The following is a 20,032-nucleotide window of genomic DNA, read 5'->3' on the forward strand; positions in this document are numbered from 1 at the left end:
GGCTAGTGCCAGAATTTTAGGGGAGTAGAGATTAGAGGTCACAGTGTGAAGAAAAATTGGCTTTTGTTATTGTTGTTATTGCTGTTTGTCTTTTGTATTGGAAGAAGACCAAAATTATTGCATGATGTTTGAGCCAATGTCACAATGTGGTTGATTGTGGTGAATCAGATCAATACAAGATCATAAGACTTGGCCAAATCTTGGGCACAAACAATTAATTTGAACATTTGGAATGGAGATGTCTTTACATTTATGCATATCACATTTCTTCTGTGTTACTGTGACTCTGTTTTACTTATAGAGTACAGTGCTTTCTTTGATATAGGCATGCCATCCTGGGCAACTCTATGCCAGCATCTCCCATGTCTCGTAATTATTACTAAAATTCTTCAGAGAGACCTTCAACATATCCTTGTGTCATGTCTTCTGACCTGTATGTAAGCCCTTACCTTGTGAGAGTTCATCATATAACAGTCTTTTAGGTAAACATATGTTTGGCAATCAGACTATTTGGCTAGTTCATTGGAATTGCACTCCCTGCAGAGCTTAAATGCTTGGCAGTTAAGCTTGAAAGAGAACTTCAGTGGGCAATTTAAGTGTTTTAGTGGATAGAGAGTCATGTCTAAAACCACAAAAAATCATCTTCATAAATTCAAGTCTAGCTCCAGGTACTAATATGATATGTGATTCTGAGCAAGTTATTTAAGTTTCTTTGTTTCAATTCTATATTTATAAAATGATATGGAAAAGGAAATTTCAAACCTCTCCAGTATCTTTGTCAAAACAACCCAAAATGAGATCACAAGGAGCTGCACATGAATGAACAAAAAAAAGATGCTTAACTTCAATATAATTCTAACATATGGCATCAAATACCCATCTCTTCCTACAATTCCCAAATTGCTACTTATATGCTCTTCTCTTAGTCTTTCATGGGAGAGTAGCTTTATAGTATTTTGTACAAGGTCATAAATACTCCTTTCTACCCCAGGATCAGACACAGCTCTTAAAACATGACCCTATTAGGATGCCTAGAGTAGCAATGAATAAGGAGCCCTCTCCCTACTCTAATTGCTCTAAAGTACTATAATGTCCAGGCTAGCTTCTTGGAAGGACTTGGGATCAGTCAGAGTCAGGATCAATCAAAATTCTGGTCTTTAGAGGGAGAAGTGAAGGAGGCAGGCAGGCTTAGCCACTCAGATTGCCAAAGATGTATCCTGGATTCTGGAGTACAGAGTCTCCAGCCTCTCTCCTACACATCCTGCAGCCAAGTAACCCTGATCTCTCTCCCTCAGCCCTCCAATCCTTGACTATGATTACCTCATCACCAAACATTCAGCAAGCACCAATAGTAAGGAAAGCCATTATATCACCATCTCACCTAAATATATGCATATAGAGCCATTATCTCACATCAAATAAGTAATTAACCTTACATATTCTGCTGTCTGATTCAAGCACACCTTTTCAGAGTTTCATCCCTCTACAAAAGATAACCCAAAATAATATCAAAATCCTTATGTCACTCTTGTATCCAAACATAGGAAAACTTGGAGTTGCAGGTCTTTCTAAGAATAAAAGGAACTCAGAAACACAGTATCTTTATTAATTCCAAGAGGTCTTAGGAAACGAGATTACATAAAAGAGTTCAGTATTACAAAAATCCAGAAGAATTTCTAGGAAGAAACAGTAGTTAATAGTGTAAAAAGCTACAGAATTAATAATATTGTATCTGCTAATTAAGAAAATAAACATTACTTTGATATATTTCAGTTGAAAGATGAGGCCAGAGAATGAATGTGAGATGATAAATAGATCTTTCTAGATGTGCTAATGAGAGGGAGGATAAATATAGAATTAATGCTTGGAAGATAGTTGGGTTAGGGTTAGGGTTTTTTGTTTGTTTGAGGGTAGCCATTCATGCTTAAAGGAGCTAGGAAGTGAGCCACAGATTAGAAGAGACAAAAGATTAAAGAACAACCAGCATGACAATCAGAGGAAACTAGAAGGAACAAGATGAAGAAAACAAGTGGAGATAAGAAGTACTACCGTTACATAAAAGACTGAATTATCTTTGATTAATATCTATTATGGATAAGTTTTCCAGGTCAGCTTCTTATAAGTGTGAAATTTTTACTCAACATTTTAGTCTTTTGTTGCCTTCCAATCTCTCTATGCCAGTAGTATTGATCCCAAACAGAAGTGAATCCTTAAACACATTGACAATATTAATATTAATTATGTTGAATTGTAGATTTATTTTAATAAGCATTTTCCAATTACATTTTGATCTAATTTGGCCTATATTCAGGATTTTTCTGGGTTTCTTGAGCCAGGCATTTGGCAGCTCTGTTTTAGACCATGTACTGACTGGACATATCTGTAGCAAGGTTTTTCTTTGGTCAGATCTCCTTTAAATATACATCAACATTTTAGTACAATTTAAGAATGTTTTACTGACTGTTTCCCATTATTGGAGTGCTCTCCTTTCTCATTTTCTTTTCCTGGTTTATTCCACCCCTTTAAGTAAATCTTTCCCAATTCTTAATTCTGGTGTCTTCCCTCTGTTGATTATTTCTTAATGGTCCTGTATAGAAGACTGTTTACATATATGTGTTTGTATGTATTCCATTAGAAGATAACCTTCTTGAAAGGATTGTCTTTTGCCTTTTTTGTTGTCACAGACAGGTATAAAGAGAATATATCCCTCCCTTTCTCCCTTCCTCCCTTGCTCCCCTCTTCTCTCTCTCCTCTCATTTTCCTCTCTCTCTCTTTCTCTCTCTCTCTCTTTCTCTCTCTCTCTTTCTCTCTCTCTCTCTTTCTATCTCTCTCTCTTTCTCTCTTTCTATTTCTCTCTTTTTGTCTCTCACATTCACACACATATTCAACCAAGCAATTGCCCTTTCAGGGACATATATGGAAGATATAAGCTACTGAAATTCCAGAAAGAAGAAATGGAGACAACTGGGTAACATAAACAGTAAGAAGCAGAGGTGAGATATAGGACCCAAGTATCTGACTCCCAATTAAGTACTCTTCTAAATCTGTTTCAGTGACTGCTTAAAAACATGTTGATTCCCATAGAATATTAGCTCCTCAAAAACAGGGAAAATATTCTTTTTTTTTTTTTTTTTGTCTTGGTACTCACTAAGAACTTCATATACTATGCTCATAATGAATTGAAAAGAAATGAATTGAATTGAATCAGGTTATTTACCCTATTATAGATTATGTACAAGATAGGTTAAATATTTTTTAAAGTTTTGGGTTCTTTAGAAACAATTTGAAGATATTCAAATCTATACGTGAATGAAATCTGAGATTTTGTAAATCTGATACATATGAAGTGGAGAAGAATTATAAAATGTGTGTCCCCTATTGAAATTAGAGAAGTTAGATCAAGTGTTGACATTTATTTCTGTTGTTAATGAAGAGAAAATCTGATCCTGCTTTATAATAAACCTATTTCATTAAAGCAACATATTGCCAATTCTAGGAGACACAATGAATTTTTCTTAAGAATGATTGTATTTTCAACTAATTTTGACCTCAAGGTAATTTTCCAGAATACCATGGTAGTTTTTTTTTTTTTTTTTTGGCATAAATATATTTAAATGATGTTATTAATTTGCATTAATTAACTATATATTTCTATAATTATCATTGTAATCATATTAAAATCAAAGCTACTGTTAAATACTGCATCTCCATGATGTAACTATTTTAAAGGTATCACATAACTATTTTTGGCTGTCCTATCTTATTGAGTTAAAGAATGATAGAGGTTTACATGCATTATATGCTTTATTAAGTTTTATGAGTCAGGAAAAAAACCCATAAGAGAAGATCAAGGTAAAATATTATATTCAAGATCATTAAAGCTGCCAACCTAAATGGGAGGAAGCACCTTAAACTTTTATGAAACTTTAATGAATTCTCATCAGGCCTAAGGCCTTAATAGTCAAGAGGTGATATATGCTTTTATAGATCATATTTTTTTTTAAATGTGTTTGGCAGGGAATGATCTCTATGAACTAATGAGGGCAAAAATATATCATTTGAATCTACAAACCTTTATCACTGAGAGCTGTATGAGCTCTTGCACATAATCTTAAAATCAAATATATACATGCATATCCAATTTGTGTGTATGTTTATATATGTGTGTGCAAGCTTGTCAACTTGAATAAATTTCTATTAACTTGCAATATTGTCTTTATCTTTGTTATTATAGAAATCTAGATATACTTAAACAGTTATTATTTAGATTATCTTTGTGCCATCTAAAAGTGATTTTCACAGTATTATGCTTGTACAATAGACACAATTTTTTTTTCAGAATGACAAAAATTCATTAAAGAAATACATATCAATAATAACTAGTTTCATAGAATCTGTCTCACATCAAAAAATAACCTTTCTTTCAAATTTAATGTTCTTATCAAAGCATCTTTAACTTGGGTAATTAGCACCACTGAAAATGAACCCTATAGTCTTATTTAAATCAGCCCTCTAATAACAGCATTACACACACACACACACACACACACACACACACACACACACACTATTCCATGCTCTCAAATGGCAAAATAAAGGATGTTTTGTATAAATATGTTAAATAAGTAGATTTCACAGTTATTTTATATCATCATTAATTATTTATATATTATATTGCACATAATATTATATTTGTTATGTTATGTTTTGTACATTTGTTATATCATTAAACATTATATCAGTTTAATTTTTCCTTCTCAGTGATATTTGAAATCCTTAAGAAGACAAATTGTTTTCATTGTCCTTCAAAAATTGACTTAATCAGTGATTGACCCATCCATCATCTAGTAAATAGAAGTTAGTATTGAAAACATGGGCAATGTCAATGCAAAGCTGTTGCTGCTGCAGTAGGTTTGAATATGTTTCTCTCCTTACCCCCTCATGTCCTTCTACCCTCCAAATAAGAACACACAAAATGTGGCAAAAGCTGAAGAGTTGCATTCTACTGATAGCAGGTAATTCTGAGAAAAATCATTTAGAAGGTAATTATATCTACACTTATAGATATAATTATCATTGATGGACAAACTGTAGGTCCCAGGCCAAGCCCCAAATGGTCATTGAGTGAATATAAACAGCAATCATTTCCATTTTGGCCAGAAATTCTGAGATCTTCCCCTATCAGATCTATATTGACTCAATGAAAAAAGCCATTCTTTGCCTTTATTGTTACCTAGTTTCAGTCACTGAATGGCTGTGACCAGTCAAATTGATACCTGTTAAAGACCTAAGTTAAAAAGGCCAAAGTCTCCCATTGCATCCTGGACTATCTCCAGTCAGCTAGATTATATCTGGCCCCTGGATTTAGCTCTGGACAAGAAAATGACAAAGATGACCTTGAACAGTCCTCCTTCACTTAAATCCAATTCATTTGCATGGCATGACATCACCTCTCTGATGTCTTGGTCTTCTTCAAGAACCAAGGACAAACAAAAACCACAACCACAATAACAACCACTATGATAAGAGGTCTTTGCAATTGCATACAATAATTCCCCAAAATGATCAGGTCAAATATGTATCAAAGAAAATTTAGTATGAATATTGACATTACAAACACATAATTCTTGGAATATAATTCATTATATAGATCTTCATTTAGGTCATTATTAATGTTTTCATTAATATTTCATAATCTCTTGAAATGCTAAAATAGGAAAATAGAAGAAAATTTGAAAAATGATGTAATGTTTTAATTTTTAAAGTTTATAGCCTTTAACAGTGTAATGCCATATTGAAGCTGATACTTTATATATTTATGTATCTCTGTATGTGTATGCCTGATTTCTAACTTAATTGTCTTCATGATAATTTTCATATTTTTTTGTGTTACTCATTACTGTTTTTGTTATGGAATAGGAAGCACTTGTCAATGAAAATCAGTCAGAAATATCTATTCAAGAAATAAAAGAAAATGTTTTTAAGGAGTAATATCAAGAATTCCTGAAATAACTTGTTTTATTTTTAAAAAATATTTTGTAATGTCAAAGAAAGTGAGGCAAGATAGAAGTTAGAGAGTTATAATAATTAAATTTATTGGAGAGTAAATCAATTGACTGGATTGAACTCTCATCTCGAAGTATCCAGTATCAAATGTGGGATATAGAGATTCTTTATAAAGTTTCAGAAACAATGACATAATGGATGGCCCCCATAACGGATGGGGATGACATAGTGGGGAGGGACTGGAGATGGGAAAGTTATCTAATATTCTAAAGGGGTAAAGTATCTGATATTCTAATAAATTGGGTGGGGAGCAGCATCTGATATTCTAAAATATAAGATCTTTTATCCTTATCAGTTATTCTGATGATCAAGAAAGAAGGGTGGTATGATAGCCTAGGGTTTGGGGCAGAATAACTGAGATAGGGCAGTTCAAGAAGACTGTGGCATTACAATTTAATAAAAAAAATTGAGTAAGACAAAATGTTGTAGAGGAAGTGCTATTTGGAACAATTTCCAAGTCATTTGTAAGTAGCATGGATTAACATCCTCTAAAGGCAAGTGAAATTTTTATTGATGTTTTTTTCTTCTTCATCAGGAGTAATAATTCCTATTATTACTTATTTTTAGCAACTTTTTGAAATGTTGGATCTATTATAATTTCAACAAGCAGAATTTTTGTGAAAAGTAAAATGAAAAATTAGAAATTTATTAGCAACAAAAGTATTATGTGTGTACATTTTTAATGCTGGATATTCACAGAACAACATATGAGATAAAGGTGAGATAACATAAATTCAACACAATGATATTATTTCAATAGACATAAATTGAGAATGCTATATTGAATGTATATTAATCTAGGGAATAACCTGGAAACTTTTCTTTTTCTTTTTAAAGTTTTAGTATTTCCTTTGAGTTCCATTCAGCCCTTAATTTCCACTTTTCTGGACATAACTTCGACATTTCAAGCATAATATATACAATAATCAATTAATTAGCTTCATTCCATCTGAAGCCTATATTTTCTATTATTTGAGTGGTGTCACAATCCTTCCATTCAGTTAACTTCAAAACCAGGTCATACTATTATTCACCTTATCCTATAACAAAATAGTTGCTAGATCCTGTTATTTTCTTACCTAAGATTTTTTTTTTTTTATTTGTCTCCTCCTTTCTGTTGATTCTCATATCCTTTGTAGGAATACTATTATAATGAGGATCTCAAACATTCAGCAGGTATTTTCAATAAGTTTTCTCAATGGAAGAAGCTGAGATGCATGGTCCTATGAAAATCCCAATGACTCATAAAATAATTACCTCATTGAAATTATGGAGCATGTATAGACATTCTTTAAATGGTTTGATCTACTCCTACTGGTAAATGGATAATCTTTGAGAGGAGTAGAGACATATAATTCTTGCTTCAGTTTTATGGGATGTCCTATTTGTAGTTATATTAAGTTGCTCATAGTATTTCATCAGATAAAAAGATAAAGGAAGAGCCCTTAGGGTGTCCAAACAACATGGACTTCAAAAGTGGACCTTATTTGTTCTTTTACATTGTAGCTGAAGGAAGTGGAGCTTCTCACTTTGTGATATTCAAAAGATCAAAAATTTACATGAATTAGGAAATCAGTGTAGGCTGGACTTTGCAGCCAGACCAACACAAACATCCCAGTGAGTAAGGTTTGGATTGTATTTTCTAAACCAAAATCAAGCAAAGAAAGGACTCCATACATTTGTCATGCCATATCTGGGCATGAAATCAATCAGACTATTAACTGAACTAAATTTTAAATCTATTCCCTGAAAACTGGATTAAATAGGGTAGAATATGCCTCTCAGATATTGAGAGAGAAAGTTTATACAATTATTTCTGCCGTGTCTTTGATGTAACCATCACTTTGTAATAGGTAATTGATGTTAAGTAGTTACATAGAACTGCAATGCTGGTATTTGGTAGCTAACAAATGAGAATATATCTAGTAAGTTGTTTGTCCTTTGTTCTCAAAGAGAGTCATGACAAAAGGGAGGTGATGAAGTGAATTAGATTTACATGGGATGGGTTGTACAAGGTCACTTTTTCCTAAGAGCAGTCTGGGTCAGGTGGTAACTGGAGATTCCCTTGGATGCAGTGGGAGACATTAGCCTATTTAAATTAAGATCTTTAATAGATCTTAGTTTGACTGAGGCAATTAAATATAGATAAGAATTGAGATACCGAATGGCTTCTTTAACCTAGTCAAAACAAAACCTGTCTGAAGGGTGTGCAGGAACCCTCAGGGTTTCTAGCCAAAACAGAAACAATTGCTATTTACATTCATTCTGACTCAATCAGAACCCAAAGAATGACTGAATGGGTCTTTGCCTGGAACCCATTGTTGGTCAATCAATGAGCCAAAGTGATTTGAGTTAAACGAAAGAAATCTTGCTGGTAAACACCAAATATCTTGGGATATATGCATAACACACTCACATATGTATGTATATACACACATAATGTATATACTTATTTAAGTAATGTAGTAGAGAGAGTGTGTGTGTGTGTGTGTTTGTGTTTGTGTAGCTCTGGAAGAGAATATGAGAGGGTGACTTTACACAGCCAATACCTCAGTTAAATCTACTCAAATCCAACCCATTTGTATGTCAAGACATTATTATATTCCTGATTTCAGGGTCATTTTTGAGAATGTGAGACAAACAACCATCTCTAGGAGTACAGCTGCCTCACTGGGGACACAAATGGAACTGGTCAGTTGGACAACACAGCTATTTTTTACTTTTTTTTCTTCTTCCCTCCCCTTTTCTCTTTCTCTCTCCCTTCCTCCCTTCCTTCTTCCCTCTTTTTTTCTCTCCCTCCCTCTCTCCCTACCTTTCTTTCTCCCCCCCTTCCTCCCTTCCTCCCTTTCTTTCTTCCTTCCTTCTTCCTTTTTTCCTTCCTCCCTCCTTCCCTCCCTCCCTCTCTCCCTCTTTCCTTCCCTCTTCCCTTCTCTCCTCCTTCCCTCCCTCCCTCTTTCCCTCTCTCCTTTCTTTCTCCCTCTATCCCTCCCTTCCCACCTCCCTCTCTCTCTCTCTTTCTCTCTCTCTCTCTCTCTTTCTTTTCTTTCCTTTCTCCCTTCATCCCTCACCCCTCCCTCCCTTCAGACAGAAGTTTGTCTTTCTATCCCCCTGCCTCTTCCTTTTGTCTGAATAAGGCATCATATGAAGAGTTGTGGATGCTCTGCCTATAGGACATTTGTTTGACATTTTCGTTGCATTTTCTCTCTCTTTCTCTCTATTTAATTTTTCTTTCCTCCTTTCTTTCCTTCTTCCTTCCCTCCCTTCTTTCTTTCTTTTTTCTTCCTTCCTTCCTTCTTCCCTTCCTTCCTTCCTAACTCCCTTCCTCCCTCCCTCCCTCCCTCCTTCCTTCCTTCCTTCTTTTCTTTCTTTCTTTCTTTCTTTCTTTCTTTCTTTCTTTCTTTCTTTCTTTCTTTCTTTCTTTCTTTCTTTCTTTCTTTCTCTTTTCTTCCTTCCTTCACCCCTCCCTCCCTTCTTTCTGTCTCTTTCTTTCTGTCTTTCTCTCTCCCCACCTCTTCCTTTTGTCTAAATAAGGCATCATATCCTGAGATGTGAATGCTCTGCCTATAAGAATTTTCATTGCATTTTTATAGACCAACCATAAGCAATTCCTCCTCAATGATTTGTCTTATTTAATGACTGTGAAGAAATATTTTGTAATTGTTTTTACAAAAATGCTGAATGTGAATAGACTAATTCTAAGGTATTTTGTGAATTTTGTAATTTTAATAAAGTGTATTTTTATGTTTGCCCCCCATAATTTTATTAATGCTATGTATAAAGATAATGCATATTGTGCATTTATTTTGTGTTACAAAGAGACATCATACTTTGAAAGAGTCAAAAGCACATATATAGAGTCAGAATCCAAGGTGGCCTACAGAAGCCAGGAAATTGCCTGAGCTCTCCCCAGTTTTCCTGTGAAACAAAGCTAAATCAAATGTTTACATAGGTTCCAGAGAGACAGAAAGATCTTTCTCACTTGTGTAAAAGGAGAGTGTGGCCCAGTATAATCATCATCATGATTTTTGAACCTTTAAGTCATCAGACTTAGATAAGTTTATTTTATTCTACAGGAAACTAGTAAGGGAAAGGGGAAGCAAAAGGGAAGAGGCAAGAATGGAGAGTAGATTGAGGGGGATGGAGATCAAGAAGAAAACTATTGATTAGGGAAAGGATGAAAGGAGAGACAAAAAGTATATATGAGTGTTGGAATCCTAGTATTAACTCAACTTGAAACAAGATGATAACTCAAGGAAGATGTTAGAATCTAGTGTTAACTCAATGGAATTGATACAATGCTTGTGTTCACACCTTTAAAGAGCTCATATAATCAAGAAGTATTTAAGTTGGAGTTCACAAGTATGGGAGATTCACAAAGTTAACTTTGTAACTTTGTGAATTCACACCTCTCTTAATCCTTGCCTCCAGAAGGAGAAGTCAACCTTTGGGAGATCATATATATAGAAGCTCTTAGAGCTTCAACTTAGTTACTTCAGAACATTGCGAGGGGTGGGAGAGGAGTACACTGGGAAGAAGCCCACAAGCCCTCTCTCAGAGGCAAGAGAGATTCATTCCAACTTTCACCTTGGTGCTGGCTGGAGGCTGAAGAAAGCAGAGGCAAAGGACAACTACAAGAGCTGTTGAAACCAAGCAGAAAGATAGGTCTCTAAGAAAAACTAACTGGGCTATTTTGGAGGAAGCAATAAAAGACCTGGCTGCATTTGGAGTAATTATAATTTTAACTGAAATGAAGGCTACCTCCAGAAAACCTTCCCAAGAGGCCTGCTCCCAGAGAGAACCATTATATTTTAAAGAAGAAAAACATCATATATAAGGGAATAACAGGACAAAGGGAAATACACACCTAGTAATCATAACTGTGAATGTGAATAGAATGAGCTCTTTCCTGAAATGGAAGCAGGATTACAGAGTGCATTAAAAGCCAAAATTCTGAAGAAACCATTTTGAAGCAGAGATACACACAGAGCAAAGATAAAAGGCTGGAGAAAAATGTGTTATGTTTCATCTGGTCAAAAAAAGTAGGACTAGTGATTCTAATCTCAGACAAAGCAAAAGAAAACACAGACCTAATTTAAAGAGATAAGGAAGGAAGATATATCTTGGTGAAAGGTACCATAGACAATGAAGTAATATCAGTACTGATATTATGCATATCAAAAAGACAACAAGGCTATATGAGTAGTGGATCTCACTCACACTCTCTCAGAAGCAGATAAATCTAACCAGAAAATAAAGAAGAAAAACATTAAGGAGGTGAATATAATTTTAGAAAAGTTAGATATGATAGTATTCAGAAGAAAATTGACTAGAGATAGAAATATAAATTTTTGTCACAGGTATATGCCACTTGCATAAACAAAAAAAATGAAACATACTAGGATATAAAAACATCATAACCAAATATTGAAAGGCAGAAATATTAAATGAATCCTTTTCAGGTCATGATACTTTAAAAATTACATTTAATAAAAAGCAATGCAAAAATAGATCAATAATTAATTAGAAACTAAACAATCTGATTCTAAAGAATGAGTGGATCAAACAACAAATCATAGATAATTTCATCCAAAACAATGACAATAATGAGCCAATTTTGATATATTTGACATATTATGGGATAGAGTTATAGGGCTACATCATCTTATGTCAAGGTGTTATTACAGAATTTGGCTTATGAAATTTTAACCCCTAGTGACTGGAAATCTATAGCAAGGACATATTTAGAACCTGGACAAAACTTGTTTTGGCTTTCTGAATATAGTGAACTCTGTAGGATACAAGCCCAATGAAATAGGCAACCTGAAATAATACACCAATCACCTGTAACCAACTAACAGGTGTAGGTTCTTATGCAGACATTTCAGCATAGATAAATTACCCCATAACAGCATATGAACAAATTGTTTCTGCTGCTATCAAAACACAGGGCTTTATTCTAGGTAAACAGGAAAGAGGAGAAGCCTTCATGAAAACATAACAAGGTACAAATGAACCCTTTGCTCATTTTGTGGGACATCTGCAGGTGGCTGTCATAGGATCTATTGGTGAAAATGCAGCAACAGAAATTATGATAAGGCAACTTGTTAAAGAAAATGCTAATGAGGTTTGTAAAAAAAATTATGCTAGGACTACACAAGGATGCTTCTTTAGAGGAGATCATAAGACACTGTGCCACAGTGGGCACAAATACCTTTTATAGTCAGGCTATGATGCAGACTTCCCAAGATCTGACCATGAAAAGACAGGGTCCCTTTTGGCATGGGACTTTCGGAGAGACTTGTCAATGCTTTCAATGTGGTAAAGTAGGTATCTGAAAGCTTATTGTTGACATAGAGACAGAGTGAGAAAACAGGATGGGAGAATAAGACACAAAACCCCATGTCCAAAATGCAATAGAGGCTTACATTGGGCATCAGAATGTAGACTGATTTGGGGAAATGGAATGGGGGTTCCAGCCCCAGGGCCCAAAACAAAAAATACTTGGGGAATGATGACAGCCATTGCTACACCCAGAGAGTCTTTAGAAGTTCAGTACTAAGACATGACCACTTAGCCAAGAAGCAATCTGATGGGAGAAAGGGATTACATAATCAATCAGCCAGGAAGCAACCTGATGGGAAAAAGGGATTACATTTAGGGAGAATAGAGTTGTATGCAGCTGGGACTACTGAGATACTCCCTGGAGAAGTGAAATTTGTTCCTTTCCAGCCTATGGGTCCCTTGCCTCCAGGCACAGTACGCTTGACCATTTCACCTCATGAGAGTACTTACAAACAGTGTTCATTCATACACTGATGTGGGAAACTGGGGAATGTGTAGATAATATCCCAGTCATTAATATAGATAGACAATGTGTGATTTATAAACCAGGAGAAGTAGTAGCATCAGATTTACTGATACAGACTCCTAATAGGCAGTCTGGTGATAATTGGACTCTGTACTCCTGAATCCAGGATTCTGCTTGCCTGCCTTTTCCACTTTTCCCCCTAAAGAGAAAGGACTTTAATTTATCCTGACTCTGGCTCACTCTGAAGTTTCCCAGGGAGCTAGCCCGTATTCTACATAGAATCAAAGCAGTTCTTAGGGGATATTTTATAACTGTAAATGCTTATATGAATAAAATGGAGGAGAAGATTAATGCATTGGGCATGCAATTAAGAAAACTAGAAAGCATATACATTAATGCCGATTAAATGCCAAGTTAGAAATTCTGAAAATCAAAGGGGAGACTGATGAAATTGAAAGTAATTTAACTATTGAACTAATAAATAAAAATAAAAGTTGGTTTTGTGAAAAAAGACAAACTGTATAAACACTTTATCAGTTTGATTAGGAAAAGGAAAGAAGACAAGCAAATTACAAATATATATTAAAAAAAAAAAAAAAAACTTACAGTTTTTGCAGGGCTGAAACTCTCGAGTCCATGCACTGAGGTTCGGACAAGCAAGCACTTAAGGCTAATTGCCAATTGGACAATACTCTATTAGCATATGCTTGGAGAAAGAATGGCCCTGCCCACTACTCTGTGCTGGTGCAATCTGTTGATGTATAGAGAGATTTGGAGGAAGAATTAGAGGGTAGAGTAAGAAAAGAGAGCAAGAAGAGAGGTGTGGAGATTCCTATGTCCATTCCTCTGACTTTGACAAAGAATAAAGACCAAGGGCTTTTGGTTATCCTGAATCCGGCTGATTTTAAAGTATCTAGGGTGCTGATTCTAAAGTATCCAGAGTGCTAACTCGGTCTTCACAAAAAACAGTAAACATACCACCAATGAAGGGGAAATTAAAGAAATAATTAGGAACTATTTTGCCCAACTGTATGCCAAAAAATCATTTACTATTTAAATACTTTCATTGATTAAGAGATACATTGGCTAAATTTCCACATAATATTATTATAATGGGGCAATATATGCTTAACAAAGGTATTAACCAAGATCATGAAAAAATATAAAGCTAAGTTCAAATCAAAAAGTAATTTCCTCTTGTTGATGTATTCCTCAAAAAGTTTAAAAAAAATATTAAACTGGTTTTACCAAACCCTACAATTTTGACTGATTGAGAATCATAATTATATCAAAGAATTTGGTCTAATAATTCAAATAGGGAAAACAATTGAATTGATGAAGAATATGTACCGTTATGTGCAGTTAGATGGACAGGGTATCTGAATAAGGATATAATCAGATGCTACAAGTAGATGATGAATGGATCCATAACTGAGCAAGAAGAGTGGAGCAGGTTGCATGGCCTTTGGGATTTATAATATTCTTGTAACTATTTTAAACTTATTCAAGAAACAAAGATCCATGTATGTGCAAGAATGTTTGTGGCAGGCCTCTTTGTAGTGGCCAGAAACCAGAAACTGAGTAGATGCCCAGTAATTGGAGAATGGCTGAATAAATTGTGGTATATATATATTATGGAATATTATTGTTCAGTAAGAAATGACCAGCAGGATGATTTCAGAAAGTCCTGGAGAGACTTACATGAACTGATGCTGAGTGAAATGAGCAGAGCCAGAAGATCACTTTGTACTTCAACAACAATACTATATGATGATCAATTCTGATAGACATGGCCAACTCCAGCAATGAGAGTTCCAATATCACCAAGTCAGTTCCAATAGAGCAGTAATGAACTGAACCAGCTACACTCAGAACCACTACATAGAATTCCCAATCCCTCTATTTTTGTCCGTCTACATTTTTTATTTCCTTCACAGGCTAATTGTATACTATTTCAAAGTCCAACTCTTTTTATACAGCAAAACAGCTGTATGGAGATGAATATATATATATTGTATTTAATTATACTATAACATATCTAACATGTATTGGTCAACCTGCTATCTGGGAGAAGGGGTGGGGGGAAGGAGGGAAAAAGTTGGAACAAATGGATTTGCAACTGTCAATGCTGAAAAATTATCTATGCATGGACCCACACTTAACACCATATACCAAGATAAGATCAAAATGGGTCCATGACCTAGGCATAAAGAACGAGATTATAAATAAATTAGAGGAACATAGGATCTCTCAGACTTGTGGAGGAGAAAGAAATTTGTGACCAAAGATGAACTAGAGACTATTACCGATCACAAAATAGAAAATTTTGATTATATCAAATTAAAAAGCCTTTGTACAAACAAAACTAATGCAAACAAGATTAGAAGGGAAGCAACAAAGTGGGAAAACATCTTCACAGTTAAAGGCTCTGATAAAGGCCTCATTTCCAAAATATATAGAGAACTGACTCTAATTTATAAGAAATCAAGTCATTCTCCAATTGATAAATGATCAAATGATATGAACGGACAATTTTCAGATGATGAAATTGAAACTATTACCACTCATATGAAAGAGTGTTCCAAATCATTATTGATCAAAGAAATGCAAATTAAGACAACTCTGAGATACCACTATACAACTGTCAGATTGGCTAAGATGGCAGGAAAAAATAATGATGACTGTTGGAGGGGATGCGGGAAAACTGGGACACTGATGCATTGTTGGTGGAGTTGTGAACGAATCCAACCATTCTGGAGAGCAATCTGGAATTATGCCCCAAAAGTTATCAAACTGTGCATATCCTTTGATCCAGCAGTGTTACTTCTGGGCTTATACCCCAAAGAGATACTAAAGATGGGAAAGGGACCTGTATGTGCCAAAATGTTTGTGGCAGCCCTGTTTGTAGTGGCTAAAAACTGGAAATTGAATGGATGCCCATCAATTGGAGAATGGCTGGGTAGATTGTGGTATATGAATGTTATGGAATATTATTGCTCTGTAAGGAATGACCAGCAGGATGAATACAGAGAGGCTTGGAGAGACTTACATGAACTGATGCTAAGTGAAATGAGCGAACCAGAAGATCATTATACACTTCGACAAAGATATTGTATGAGAATGTATTCTGATGGAAGTGGATTTCTTTGACAAAGAGACCTAACTCAGTTTCAATTGATCAAGGATGGACAGAAGCAGCTACACCTAAAGAAAGAACATTGGGAAACGAATGTGAACTATTTGCATTTTTGTTTTTCATCCCAGGTTATTTTTACCTTCTGAATCCAATTCTCCCTGTGCAACAAGAGAACTGTTCGGTTCTGCAAACATATTGTATCTAGGATATACTGCTACATATCTAACATTTATAGGACTGCTTGCCATCTAGGGGAGGGGGTGGAGGGAGGGAGGGGAAAAATCAGAACATAAGCGAGTGCAAGGGATAATGTTGTAAAAAAAATTACCCTGGCATGGATTCTGTCAATATAAAGTTATTATAAAATAAAATTAAATTAAAAAAAGAAAAGAAAAGAAAAATTACCTATGCATATATCTTATAAATAAAAAGCTATAATAAAAAAAAGGAAACAAAGGTCCAGATTTTCACTGCAAGTATTCAAAGCATGTTTTATAGTTATATATTGAGAAAAGCTATTTTCTCTAAAGAATGAAAACTGAGTAGTCTTTAAAGGACAATGGCATGGGAGGAAGGAATAAGAAAAGTAAATATGATAAAATGAATTGTAAATGATATTAAAGAAATTATTGAGTTAAAGAAACCTGTTCTTAATGCAAAAAAGAGAGTATACCAGTATACAGCCTGAGTATGCTACTATTCCACTTTTCATGTCAAGAGAATGTGAGCAAATCACTTCAAATGTTGAAAGAAGCTCCCTGTTAAAGTCTGTGCTCCTTACGCTCAGGAAACTGTCATATCGCTTTAATTGTGAACTTAGGACTTAATAAAATGTCTGATACTCCATAAGTTCTTAATATATGTTTATTGAGTGATTGTATAATTATGGGAAGGTGTGGACAAAAATCACTCAGGATGGGCAAGCATTTATTAATTGTGTTCTGGAGATAGTACAGCATATTTATCTGTTTATCTATTTGTCTCAGTATCTGAAAGTTTAATGTCCTAACCATGTACAAATATGTTTTTATGACATATTAAATATGTCATAGTAAATGACATTATTCTTAGAATATGACATATTAAAAAGGTATTTCTGTAGGTTAAAAAGTATATAAGGTATAGCTAATAGAATAAAAATAAAGGGATAAAATTACCTCCAAAATTACTTCCAAATTATCTCCAAAAACCAGAATGATAAAATTTAGAGCTAAAAAAGACCTCCTTGACTGCTAAAGTCTGAATCAGTCTGACAACTAGACTTATAAACAACTTTTGAGATAAAGGGTAAAAGCATCAAGAACATTGAGACATTTGATCAAGATAAGCAAATAAGTCAGATATCTACTGTTTGCATAGTTGCTCTATTATAAATTAGCAGTATCTGGGAAAGTAAGCACATAGTAATTTTAGGTTATGGAGTTTAAGTGGGTTTTAATATACCACTGAGTATAATATAATATTGTTGACCAGTCATTTTTTTAGTCATATCTGATTCTTTGTGACACCATTTAGAAAGCTCCAAATGGCAAAGACAAAGAGTGTTTTGCCATTTCCTTTTTCAGCTCATTTTCTAGAATCCAGATTTGAACTCAGGAAGACAAATACTTGTCATTTCAGGCCTAGCACTGCATCCACTAACTCCTCTAGCTGTGGATTTTACAATACTCCAAATATTTAAAAAGTTGTTTTTTAAAATATAATTATACTCAATTCTTCTTAATAATTATTCACTTCACCATAGTTGTTGTTGTGGTCAAGCAGTTACTTAATATATATATATATATATTACATGGAAATGCAATGCTGAAAAAAAAAAGACAGAAAAATGTATCTACATATAAGAAGTTCACAAATTAATGCCAAACACAACGCATATTTATTATTTATTAGCAAGCTATGTGCAAGAGAAACAGGAAATGAAGAACAGAGATAAGACTCTGAAATTTAGGAAAATTGGAAAAAGGCTTCAGATCAAACACTAGATTTCATCTAGGACTCGAAGGAAGCAAGGCAAACTAGGAGTCTGATGAAAAGTGCTCTGGAAAATTTTTCTAGCAGTTCTTAAAATTTCCTCTTCTTAAAATGAGGAGATTTGATTAAATGAATTCTAAGTTGCTTTTTTTATGCCTAACTAGTTTTTCCTCTATATAACAGAAGAAACTGAATCAGTGGAACAGTACCATAGAGACCCTTCCATGAAGAGTGGGAATTTTTGAGGAAAAATAATTCATTCAGTAATATAGAAAGCCTTCCTCAATCCCTCTTGATTCAAGTGCTTTCTGCTTTTATTTTCTATTTATCATGTATGTGGCTTGCTTTGTATAGCATTTGTTTGGGTATTTTCTTTTTCGTTTGATAGAAAGTTCATTGATAAAAAGAACTGTGGTTTGCTTCTTTTTTTTGTAATCTGACCATATAATAGGGAAATAAATATTATTGATTGTTGGATTAATATACAAAATGTTTGTGAAAATTCATAGACATTACAAGGGGAAGGGAATTCATAACTGGCTTTTAAATAAAGACACATTTAGGAACCCTTGAAGGAGAGTTTGGAAGCTCCATTTTAAACTTAAATGAAAATTTTAGAAATGCATTATATTGTTCATGGGTATGCATATTCCATAAAAGATTGGGAAGTTTTTAAGATTTATCAGTTTGTAAATCACTAACCACTTCCATTAAATTGAATAATAATACCAGAAGAAACTTAAAACCAATCTCTAGAGATTATGAATTCCTGAGTAGGAAAGCAAAGGACTTGTGGACTCGGCACTTACTTTGTTTATCCAGATCTAATATTGTGCCACTGGAAAAGATAAGAGGACAATTAAGGAAATATTGTAGGAGGCTGAGATTTGACATTTGAAATTGTGCTTTAAGATAACAGAAATGTCTGATTAGCCAGAAATGGATTACCTCTAATTAGAATCTGGAAGGTTGTATTTGACTGGTGAATTGATGATTTGATTGATAGAAATTCAAAATGAAAATGGAAAGAAAAATACCATCAATACCTGATAAATACAAAATCTATAGATGATATAGAAGAATAACAAAATGCTCCAAAATTCACAAAATTCACAAAACCCAAAATCATAAAAGGAGTCATCAAAAAATCCATGACTTCACATGTAAAACATATTGATTAAAAAGTAAATATAAATTTTGTTAAGTAAAATTATATAAAAGTAATAATAGGGAAAGTTGGAAGGGTAAGATTATTACTGGAGTTTGAATGATATTTTATGAATGAATTTTATGATGATGACAAATAAGAAACTATTTTTGGCCCTGGGAATTTATGAAAATCTATGAAGCAAAGTAAGATTCATAAGTATATTCTTGGTAGGTTTACCAAATGAATGAAATAATGGATCATCAGAAACCTTTAAATAAATATATATATCATAACCCTAAGAAAAATATCATTTGAAAAATTATTTGAAGTAAAAAATGAAATGCAATCACAAAATGGTGTCTTTAATTCTAATTATCATTAATTTTTACTTAAATTATCTCTAGATTTCTTTTCTTTTATCCTCATTTAACAGTGATTCAAGCTTATAGACAGTTTATTTTAATTTTTCTAATCTTAACCTTAGCATGGAAAAGATTCACTATGTAAAGCAATTTTTCCAGAAATTGTAATATCCTTTCCTATGAAAAATGACTAAAATCACAAGCTTGGCAAAATAACTCTACTTCATATTTGGAAAAAAAAAAGAAAAGAAAAAGTAGTACACGATGTCAATAAGAGGACTGAATTCCAGAGGGGAAGAATGCTTATGTCCAAAGTTAATGTGAATTTTTTTTTTCTTTAAGGTGAAAGGTAGCAACAGCAAACAAGAACTCAACTACTAATAAATCATATACATTTTGAATAGTGAATTTGAGATTTATCCTGCTTAAAAAGTTTAATTTTGAAGAAAATAACATTCTGTTCCTCAGCTTTTGAAAGGACCAAATAAATATTTTAATGAAATAATTACTGTGATACATTTATAAATTATGCTTTT

The sequence above is a fragment of the Antechinus flavipes genome, chromosome 4, assembly GCF_016432865.1.
Source record: "Antechinus flavipes isolate AdamAnt ecotype Samford, QLD, Australia chromosome 4, AdamAnt_v2, whole genome shotgun sequence".
NCBI classification, from domain to species: domain Eukaryota; kingdom Metazoa; phylum Chordata; class Mammalia; order Dasyuromorphia; family Dasyuridae; genus Antechinus; species Antechinus flavipes.